General features: G+C 36.8%; 1 long non-coding RNA gene across 2 annotated transcripts; it reads left to right on the top strand.

Annotated features, from left to right (window-relative positions):
• Positions 1–1,878: 1,878 nt before the first annotated feature.
• On the top strand, positions 1,879–9,172 carry LOC149021187 (uncharacterized). Of its 2 annotated transcripts, none has more exons than XR_016172294.1 (3): positions 1,879–2,040; positions 2,235–2,620; positions 7,234–9,172. It is a non-coding gene; the product is annotated as an uncharacterized LOC149021187 (long non-coding RNA). The 2 variants fall into 2 exon arrangements; XR_016172293.1 differs by having other exon boundaries at positions 6,995–9,172.
• Positions 9,173–12,067: the final 2,895 nt, after the last annotated feature.

Below are 12,067 nucleotides of genomic sequence, written 5' to 3'. Positions count from 1 at the left end.
GTAGATTGGACAAAAATGATAATGTTGTTTCAAGCGTTTGTTTGATCTCTTGAATAAGTTGGATGCTGTAAGTCTATAACCATATCAAGGAATTAACTTCTGGACATCTGGGTAGGTTGTGTAAAATGCATCTACATGAACCTCGGGCATCAATCAGAATTAATGAAATCCGCATTGATCAAAAGTATGCGAGAGGTTTATATACTTGGCTTCTTATGTGAGATTATAGAAACTAATTTAAGGAAAAATTAATTAAAAAAATAATCAAAAAATTATTATTTATTAAAGAAATGGAAGTGAAGACTAGGGTGTTAATTAAATATACACAATCAATACTCAATAGTTTATTAAGATCAACAACATAGGAAGAAGATTGACTGACTATCTAAGGGGATTTAATATATAGGTCCAATTTTGATAAATTCCTAGACTAAGATATAAGAAGACTGAATATCGAAATCCTGAGTCTTTGACTTCTACAGTTCTACTGCTTCCTATTTCTTCAATTTATTTATGTGAATCAACATACCCTGAGTCATTGAGAGGGTGACTAGTGATGCCAACAGAACTTTCCATGGAAAATGATGCCGGAAAACACAACAAACAAACTACAAGCACATGCTGATGTACATGGTTCACCCAAGGGCTGTGCCCATGGTGCAATGACCACTTGTGCACCGACTCATGATCTAGCCTTTATGTATTTGCACTATACTAGGGGTGCAAGTTTGGCCCTAATGCCCTAAGCCTACCCTAAGCCCGAATAGGGCTTGGGCTCAAGATTTTGACCTTGAGGGTGAGTTAGGGCCAAAATATTCTGGCCCTGACTAGGGCTAAGGGTGGGCTTAGGATTACTCTTTGTCTCGCTGGGCTTATCCTGACTTGTCCTAATTTTTAGCCCTGATTCTAACCCTAATCCTAGTTTTAATTTTGTCTCTGATGCTTGATCTCAATGAATTAGGAACAAGGATAAGGATATGGCTAATCAGGGCCTAGGGCCAATCAGGGCCAGGGTCAGGGATAGGGCCAATCAGGGCTAGGGCCAAAGACAGGGTCAATCAAGGCAGGAATGTGTTTGGCTTGACTTGGCTTTGTAGGGCTTAAGGTTATGGACAATAATCATTGGCCCTAAATTAGGGTCAAGGCATAAATTAGCTTAGATTATAATATATAGGGCTAGGCTTGGGATTGCAAAAGTTTGGCTCAGTCCGACCCAATTGTAGTCCTACACCATGCGGCAATATAATTTCACTGTGCTCATGCTTGTGAATTTTTCATTCTTAAAAGGTGTTTAGTAAATTGAAGAAGAAGAAAGAAGGTGAATACTCTTGGTTTTTGCACCTTTGAGCAAGAAGTTTAGCTTTGAAGGAGCGACATAATCTGAGAGGAAAATACAAGAATCAAGGGTGGTTGAACTAGGGTTCCAGTCTTCCAGACGATAAACTTTCTATTGCTGGGGTTTTTCTCAAAAATGTTGGTAAGACTTGATTTGTGGTAATCTTTCATTTATTTTGATGTCCAAAACGATGCTTTTACTTGGAGTGTTTCTAAACAGCAATGACACACTGAATTAAGCTTACCGTAACATAATTCCTACGATATTAATATTTAGGCAAATATTTGTTGGAAAGAAATTATGTTCTAATAATTTTGGTGTCTCCGAATGGGAAAAAAATCATCTGCTTTGCATAGCAGTGTAGTACCACAAGTTGACACGTGGCAAATTCCTATTAAACAGTTCAGATTAGATGGAGGGTTTTATGTGAAATTGACCCATGACCCATTTTAACAAAACCAAAAAAAAAAAAAAACCTTTGTGACCCGGTTCCAAAAATATGGATATCGAAGATTTCTTTTTCATTTTACTCCCCCATTGCAAAGTTGCAGGTGGAGAGATCGATTTGTAGGAAGACTTCTTCTTCTTCTATTTTCTAACCCCTAATTGCTTCTGGAACAACATACTCTCCAGTTTATGACCACTACTCTATCTTGCCAACTTTTAGATATTATCGAACACATTATCCTGATTGGAACTTCATGGTAAGTATTCAGTTGATGACCCCCACTTCGATGCATTTCCAGAAATGGGTCTGGTCTGGTTAATGGCGGCCGGAGACAAATTTACATTTCATTTCCACTCTTGACGATGAGGCAATGCATAGTCTGTACGTGTCTTTTATATTTACTCTGGTTTTTGTGAGTCATAACTGAAGTTTCTGGCTCTGATTTTGCAGAAACGAAAGCAAACTAGTTGCCTGACCATTGCAGCTGAGGAGCCCAAAGACTTGTTAAAGGGTCTTGGTGGAATATTCCGTCACTGTTTGTAATTCATACTTCTCTTCTGTGGACCAGATTTCCTTGTCTTCTTGCTTTTTGCTGTACAACTTTTAATTTTGACCACAGAAAATGTGGGTGGTGGTTCAGTTGATGGATCAAATGGTGGACTAGTTGTGAAGAAACGGCTCCCCAGAAAAATAAGACTAGTCCCAGAGTACTACTTCCTTCCCGAAGTTCCTTGCCTTCTGCCATTGCCCTATATGGAGCAATCTGTGCTGCCGCTGGTGATGGTGCTGGCCTGCTGGGATGCTGGTGGAAATGTGGATAAACAAGAAAATCAAAGGTATGCCTTTTTTCCTCCCAAATGGGTGAAAATAAAATCTCACAACCAGGTGTCTTAGATTCCTGGGGGCTTTTTTATTCTTCAAGTTCCTGAACTCAATTTTCTTATCCACAATTTATTTGGTCTTGCGGATGGTGTGCATCCATATAAATGCAGTACCATTAACTTCTGGGAGATTCTTGGATTCTTTGGACCTGTATGGGATTGTAGTGGGAAAAGGATCTGGCAATTTCAGCTGTGCTCAGCACATTTCATCAGGACGTGCTGATCATCCCTAGACCCTAGTTTACCGTCTTTAGTTTTAAACTGTGTTGATCTGCATTACTTGCAGAGAAGGGAAAAATCTTTACATGACATGGAAAGGAATTATGTTCCAACAATTTTGGTGTCTGCAAATGCTATTTATAACTGTTATGATTGAAAATATCTTTTTAGATTTCAATATGTAAACTATGTTATTGTATTATTATTATTATTTCCTTTTTGGGCAGTTCTTCCCCATATCAGAGTTGAAACTTTTAGAATTGAGTAACACCCTAGCATTAAAGTTGAAAATTTCATAAACCACCAAAATCTGTTTTTGTTCTTGAACAGGGAGTTGACTTTTTATCATTTTGGATTTTTTTTTTTTTTTTGAATATTTCTACCAGATTCAGATATAGTTATTTGATCATTTATCATAAAATATTTTTGTTTCATTTATTTAAATGACATTTCAAGTGCATGTGGGGATCAGTAGCTCTTGTATGATACTTGTGTTCCCAATCAAGTCTCCTGAAGTTTAAATGGGGTATAAGTGACACTAATGTTGGTGTCCGGTCAAAACTTGTGAAATTTGGTTGAAACTAATCTAGTTGAGTTATAATGTGAGAATTCTTAAACTTCTCCATGATTTATGGATTGACGATCCTTTATTTTCTTTTACTAGAAGTTGGTATCTCTTGTAGGGTTCCGACTTTTGGTTTATTTTAGCCTGAGTTATTTTTTCCCTCTAATTTCTCCCCACCCCCCTCCTTTTCCTCTGGCCTATATATTTCCTTATTTCCTTATTTTCTTTATTATTATTGTAATTTCAAAATCTCAAAATTAAATCTGATCCATATTAGTCCTCAAGAATAATTTCCCCTTTCTAGCTGAAATTTTCACTTTTTTTGCCTTTTCACAGCTGTTTAATTCCATTTTGCATCAAGAACATTATATCATAGAGAAAGTTATTATGTTCAAAAATATAGAGGGTGTTAAAGCAACCCGGGGGGGGTGAATAGGTTGTTACTAGTGGATTTGTTTAATTTTTTTTATTTAATTGCAAATACAAGATAAATTGTAAATTTCAATGAGATTAAGGTAATGCAATCAACCACAAGACAAGTATTTTATAGTGGTTCGACTTTGCAAGTCTATGTCCACTTTTCTCTTGGCCTCAAGAGAGTATTCTACTAGTGATTCTATTTCAATACAATGGGTAGAGATCAAACCCTTACAACCTATGTTCAATAAGACAAAACGCCCTTTACAATCTTTATTCTAAATAGGGCAAGAACGCCCTTACAATCTTTGTTTTAAATAGGGTAATATCACCCTCTACCAATTCTAATCAACCTAGACTAAAACTGAACAATAATACAATGTAGGAGATGGAAGATATTATCTAACAAGGGGTGTGACACTTTACCCCTTGCGTGAGTTTGATGCAATGATGATGAATGCTCAAGTGGGGGATGAATGCACTACTAATGAAGTATCAATACCCTTAATCACTTCAAGCTTTACTTCAATGGGCTTGCTTAACAACTTTGGAATGTCCTTCAAAGTTGAGTGAAGTTGGAAAGCAAGTAATCAATGCTTATTCACAAAATTGAGAGCTTGAGAGTTGTGAGGTAGTAAATACTCAATAGGCAAGATAGAGGCTCTTAAATGGGTGTGGTTGGACTTATAAAGATAGCATCAATTGCTTAGCTTAACCTCCGAATGGATAGAATTTTTCACCCAGTTTTCAATCCAGACGGATGTTCATCCTGAATCACTGAAGATCCATCTAAAAATTTAGCTGTTAAAAAATAGCCGTTGGGCTTAAGTCAAAACCAAACGGACATCCGTCTGGCAGAAATTCCATCTGCAGCACAGAGTGCACACTAAGGTGTATTCAAGGACTTGATTGAATTTCTGGTATTTCTAGCCAACCATAAGCCCCATACACTCTCATAATATGTCTTAGGTCAGTTTAATAACATGATATGTGTATAATTTAGTGCAATTACATATTAGTGCATGTGGAGGTGTACTACGTCTTGAACTTAACTTGATTTTCGTATATTCTTGTGTTTTGATATTGATGTTCATCTTGATTTTGGTTCATTGTCCAAGTTTACTTGATCTTGACTTGGGGTTGAGCATCCGGTGAGTTTGGTTCAATGAGTTGGATTTGGTCTACTTGCTTTCGTAATGAGTTGTACAATTACAACTTAGTATATATATATTAGTAATTCGTGTTTGTTATCATCAAAACTAATAGAAGATGATGTGGCAATGCTGACATGGTATTTCCCAACAGAGGGCAAGGTCTACAAGCAAGAGGGCAATTAGATTTGTTAAATTGATTCCACCATACTGCTTAACTCAATGTATTTGTTACATGCACTTTTCTCAAGTTTAGAACTAGGGAAAATATGATTGATGAAGATTTTGAGTTTGCTACTACTCTAACGAGGGGGTCACTTGATGATGACACGCCTTAGGAGAAAAAGGATCAAGTGCTTTTAGTATACAACAGCAGGACAACAAGAGATGACATGAACAATGGATGAAATTCCATGTAATATAGCTGTTTCTGAGATATTAGTGTATTACCTATAATGATTTAATATTTTTTTATCTTATTAGTATTAATTAGTCATCATGTCCAATTGTTTCCTTGCTTTACGATGCCAAGAACCATACAAACACCTTTTTTGCAACGTTTTTGGTTTTGGAGCATTCCTTGGACAATATTGCTAGTCTACATTCCTAGAACAGGAACAGTGTGCCTATAGTCAATGATCCAAGAAAGTCCTTCTTCTCTAGTAGATTGGACAACAACAGTAATTTTGTTTTAAGTATTCTATGTTCTCTTGGATAAATTGAAGACTTAACCACAACAAGGTGTTGCTCCTAGAATCTGTTCAGCCTTTGGTTGGTTGAGTTGGTTGAGGGCCGCCCCGCACGCAAGAGTGGGCCACCTTTGTGGCGGGAGCCACTCAGACGAGGGGTCAATCCTTCAAAACCATAGGATTGTGCCATGGGCATTAAGAACCCAATGGTTATCCAATAAACTAAATTTGTATATTTAAACTCACCCAAAATTTGATTTTCAACTCTAGTTTGTTGGATAACCATTGGATTACTTAAAGCCACAACCTATGAGAGAATTCAGGAATTGTAGGGAAAGGAATTCCGATGTGAATCCCACCGATCCAGATCACACAATACCTTGTAGTAAGGAATTAGAGCTCAAGAAGAATTTAATTTTTAAGGTAATTGCAGGAGAGTGAATGCATTGTTTCTCACTTGATCTATCTTTTCTCTTTCATTATTTACCTTTACACTAAGGTTCCATGATGTCCTCTTGGAGAAGATTCTCCCGCTTCTTTAAATTAGAATATGCTAAATAAAGAGCCAAGATTTGACTATGATGCCTAGCTTGCTGGAGAAGCCAAAGTCCAAATTTTCTTGGAGAAGCTAAGGGTTTAACACATCTGGCTTCAGATATTATCAATAATATCATCATGCGTAATCCCTTGATTTGACATGTAGCCTCATGAACTCCAGACAAATCATCAGGAAGCAAACCCAATGAGATTAGTATGGATTAATATTTTAGTGATGGACGTTAAGTATTCAGGGTAGTGGAGCAGAGTATTAAATGCCGTATTTTATGCTCTGGCGCATCTTTATCCAGTCCAACTATTCCTTCCGATAAGTAATATCTCAGAAGGCATCTCTTGGGTGCCTATTCTGCTATGTACTAATGTCCACGTGGCTCTTATTGTAAAGCTGACCTCCTTGAAATATCACTTTCCGAAATGTGGGCTGAATGGTCCACCCCAGTTCATTGGCCTGAGAAATTATGGCATAACACAAGGAATCAACTTTTAAACATCTTGATTGATTGTGTATAATGGTGAATTCTCCCCTCTTTGCATTTTCAGTTTGTAATATTTGACCTCTGATTCACCCATTACCATCTATGTGCAAAGGAGTTTTATGTACTTAATGGTTGCGGATGGAAAGTAGTTACTGCATTTAGGATGTTTGCTTTTGTAGATCTTCTCTCTTTATGTTTTCTGCATTATGCTTTGAATTGGAGTTTAAAGCTAAACTGTTTCGTTGGCATTACAGAAGATGTTGATTGCCTTTCACTATCTCAAGCCCTGGTTGATTTAGGAACTCCAAACACAGTCGGAGGTTTTTCGAGTATTATTAAGTCTTGGTTAATTGAGGGGATAGTTTGATTACTAGTTGGTTTTAGCTATTTCTAGTTATACTGAAAGTCTATAGATTTATACAACCATTCTGCAAGGCACAGAAATCTAATAAATTATAATATTGTCTTTTGCCTCTGGTTTTGTGAGATTCAGAGCTTTTGTTTGCTCTGAGATCTAGTGAAGCGTGATGGCATTCCAAGCTTGAGTTTGGTGAGATCTTAACTCAAGAGGATCAGGTATGTTTCTTGACTGATAGCTTCTCATTTCCATTAAAAATGTGATAGCTTCTCATTTCCATTAAAAATGTCACATCTAAAACTCTCTCTCTTGTGTAAGCTTCAATTTCTCAGTTTGCTCCCCGGTTGATTTCATTATTTTGATTTCAATTCCAACTTTAACCGTAGTCATATTTCTGTTTTTAAAATCTTATCTTGCCATCAAATTCTATAGTTCTCTTTTAAGTGTAATTTCTCTCAACTCTATTTTGGGTTGATCTATGAGGCTTGATTTCGGATTTCTAATCCGTTACTAGTCAAAAGCCCAGTTGATATCAAAATTTGAACCTTCAAGTTGATATCTGACATCTCGTGGCAACTAGGATTTTAAAATTTAAATTCTGAATATGTAAGGTTTTGAATTCTTGGTATTGCTGACTCTAGGTCTATCTTCATAATCAGATTGTGCTGTTGAATCCTTGAACCCTACTATTAGCCTGCTTTCTTGAATCTCTGTTGTTATATATATATAAACTCTAGCTATAATTCTGTTTTGAACCTTCTGAAACCTGCACTTGAATATTTCTGGTTTTTGCTTTTCCTTCCTCGAGTAGGAAGAAGGATTCTTTGGTAACTTGGAATGGATTGGTCTCAAATTATGGTATATTATTCTTCTACCAAGAAGTTGGACACTCAGCAGAAATATAGGTAGATCGATCAAACATCATGATTTTTGTTATTATTTTCTTGGAAGTCTGATTTTAATTGGCTCCTATCTTCTGTAATTCTGGTTATTTCTGAGGAATTTCTGAATCCCAGTGCCTCAGATTTTATAGAATCCGCCTCAAGAAACTACCTGTATGCTTTCTAGCTAGCTTCTTACAGAAGAAAATATAATTCCCATTAGAGAGCAAGGCTCTTATCTTTCCTTTTAACTGTGATGAACACCATTTTCCCTAGAAAGTTATCATTTTTTTCCTCTTGCGTTGCCTATATTTTATTGCCTATATCAGAGATCTCATGCATACAACAATTTCCAAAATCTGAGTCTTAATCCATGGTAAATTCCTCGTGTATAAGTTTACATTTAACTACAACTACGTACATATACGGTCAAAGCTATACCGCGTAAAATAATCAAGCAATTTTTTGCAGTGCATATATGCATCCTCTCGAAACCTTAGGCTTGCTTCGGCCGAGATTCCACTTATTCCTGCTTCTTGTAAGGCTGGCTTAGATTGATTCATTTATTAGTACCCAGATTTCAGCTCGTGCATGACTCAGTTCTACTGAAGCACGAGAGCAAGCGTCACAAAGACAAAAGTTATTGCCAAAACAGCTCCGGCGATCATGAGGAATGTGGCAACGGCCTTGTGGATCAGGCTGCTGTGACGCAGATATTTACCGACCAACGACAGCGTGGCAAATACTACGAATCCGAAGAGACTGGAGAGAAACCATGGACGGACATTTGGAGGTGCTTGATGGTACAAGGCTGCAAAAGTTCCAGCAACCGAGAAGACAGACAGAAGCAACACTGCTGACTCCTGTACCACCACCACCGCACTACTGGCGGCGGTAGGGTTTGCGGTGGTTTCAGTAGAAACGTCGACCATTTGAGATCCAACTGGTGGGCTGAGCGGTCCGTCGTCAGGGTTGCTTCCGGGGGTTGAATCGGCGTTGGGTGATGGATTCATCACCTTTGACATTTCGATTGATGTATCTGTAGCAGCAGTAGGGTCGGAATTTGGTGCTGGATCATTGGTTATCTGAGGAAGAGATCCTGGGATTGGTAAAGCCATATCAACGAAGAAGAACTCACTTTATCTCTCTTTACTCGTTTCCTTCTCTCAAACTTCTATGCGCTTTTATAGGATTTTTTTAGTATACACCAACACAGTTTGATAAAGACATGAAACGAGGAGAATGAAAAGGGGCAAATGGTTGGAAAGGCAAAGTGGACAGCGCAGACCCCGCACCCCACAAGGAGCAGGCGCGACCCCGCCCGGCAACCCCACAACAAAACCCCCAACGCCCCAAAAAAGCCCAGTGCCAACTAGAACGGGAAAACACCAGCAAAAGGGGGCAACTAGTGATATATATTGTAAAAAAAAAAAAAACCCCTATTATTTTATGAAATGCCCTTTTATAGTCAGGTGGTGTCGAATTCACAACAAGGAGAAGCGGACCCAAAAACGGGGAAGTGGACTTGTGACCTCAACACTTCGAATCCGTCTTGCTGAGCCGTGCCTAGGTAGCCGCGCCGGGGTTAGTATAACCAAAAAATTCTAAGGAGCCCAACTGATACATTTTTTTGGGAAGTAGCCAGATTACTAGTACAAGTAGTGTAAAAACAGGGCGAGAAGACATCTAAACGAAAGGTTTTAAAAGATCATATTGGATACATGAAAAAAAACCAAAAAGAAAAAAAAAAAGTAGCCATTATATAAATAATGTGAGATCCTACCCCACACCCAAAATTCAACCATTTAACTTTTAGAAACTAATTAAAGAGAAAATAGTTATAGAAAGAGATAGAAGACTATTGCTAATTAAACAAATGGAAGTGAAGACTAGACCGTTTTGTTTATTAGACAAACACAATCAATACTCACTAGTTTATTAAGACCTAAATCTATTAAGCACACCCAATGGATAAAACAATTATAAATAAAAAGAAAGACAGACAAACATGCCTTGTCTCAGTTGATCTCTTCATCCAGCTCATAAGTGTGTTGGCCTTTCCTTCAACTTGGCGATTAACAGAGAATGAGCTCTGCAGATACTATTAGTCCCTAAAAAATTTGGAACTTAGAATAGAGAGATGATCAGAAAAATCTGACGACGAAATTCAAGTTATATATATAAATACCAAATTCAATTACTTAGCCCAAAAGAGATCTCTCAAGTCTGAGATCCTCTACAAAATACTTTGATATCTAGGGGTTTCCAGGAAAGTTCAGATGAAAAAAGGCCTGAACTTTATTTATTTTTTATTTATTTATTTTTTGCCAGCCACATTCTAATAGTCTACCTAGCATTTCATAACAAGGGATGTGTTGGCCAATGATGGGTTAGTAAAGCGGTTAAAGACTCTACCCACCCGTTTGTAAGAAAGGTAGTTTGGTCTTTTTTTTATGAGGTTCATTCGGGCCAGCTTACGCGCACCACGATTACATCCTCAAATTAATGCCGCCGAATGGGTGCGAACCCAATACCTCCCCGTGGGAGGTAGAGTCTTTAACCGCTTTACTAACCCATCATTGGCAGGTAGTTTGGTCTAACAAAACAGCATTCGTAACTATCTTAAGGTTTTACTTTTATATAGTATTATGATAATATTATAGTATAATAAGATTAGTCAAGTCATTAATATCAATCATATACCCCTGTAATTCGGATCCCCTAACCCCTAGTACCCCGTAACCCCGAATTCCCTTCTCATAGCCCATTTGACACAAAGCACCCAAATCCACCTACATTTTGGGGGGCAATGAGAGGAAAATTTGAAAGGTACAATGGTATTAGGAGTAGAAGATCTTGACTCATCCCCCTACCAGTTACCAACACCTTTTTGTCCAATGTTTTTAGTTTTTTGGAGTACACCTTAAAAAATGAGTGCTTTCCTTTCGCGTTTTAATCACACATATTATGTAGGACTCATATGAAATCCACTAAAACAAGAGTAGTGTGCCTATAGGGCAATGATCAAAGAAGGCCCTTCTTCTGTAGTAGATTGGACAAAAATGGTGATGTTGTTTCAATTTATCAATGATACCCCCTATAATGAAAATTATATCAGTAACACCCTGTTATTAGGAAATCACATATAAGTATTCATGAGCAAGTGAATTTTTTTAAAAAGACAAAAATACCCTTGAAAAAATAAATAATGCTCTTCTCATCTTTGTCTTCCTCTACCATTTGCAATCACTTCTTTTCTTCCATTTTTGCATCATGGTGATTTATATTTTTTCATGAATATTTTTTTCCCTTTTCCTATCTTTTTCTAACTTTTCCTTTAAAAATGTAGAGGTAATATTGGAAATAGATAAATAAAAACGGATATATTGAATAATAGAAGATCTAACTGATGAACTGGATAACTCAATGGGGGACATTAAATTTATGGGGTAACTTAGGGGTGGCCCCAAAAATTTCCCTAATAATAAATAATTTCTCATGGAAAAAAAAAGATATGCATTTACAATTTTATCCTCATGGTATGCACACCAATGAATTTTAATTCAATGTTCAAAATAAAAAATAAAAAAAAAAAAAATTTAGCCTTATCCTTTGAGTTACCCTTTAAAATTAATGCCACCCGTGAGTTATCTAATTTATCAATCAGACCCCTTATAGGATGAAAATATATTAAAGGCATTTGTTTCCATTAGGAAGTCATAGTTAAATTAAATATTTCAAAATGACAAGAATAGCCATAAACAAAAAAAAATCCTGACACATTTTTTCATCTCTATTATTCATGATTTATTCATCTCCTAATTATAAATCATTAGGAGATATTTGTCACGGATGATGTTTCAAGACTTAGGATGGGAAGGATAATACTGAAAATGGATAAGGAAAAACTATAAAAAAATTAACGGTGCTAGTATTAGGGAGTTTGTTTGATAAATTAAATAACACAGTGGGTGTAGGAAATATTTGGAGATAACTCGGGAACTGATGGTGAAAATTCTCCAAAGTAAAACTTGTAGAAAATTTTAAAATATAAACAGATTCAATAAACAGTACCAAATCACAGGCAA

This window comes from Hakea prostrata, chromosome 3, assembly GCF_041222555.1.
Source record: "Hakea prostrata isolate BN-2017 chromosome 3, UWA_Hpros_2, whole genome shotgun sequence".
Taxonomy (NCBI): Eukaryota; Viridiplantae; Streptophyta; class Magnoliopsida; order Proteales; family Proteaceae; genus Hakea; species Hakea prostrata.
This window is presented reverse-complemented; position numbering and strand designations above follow the sequence as displayed.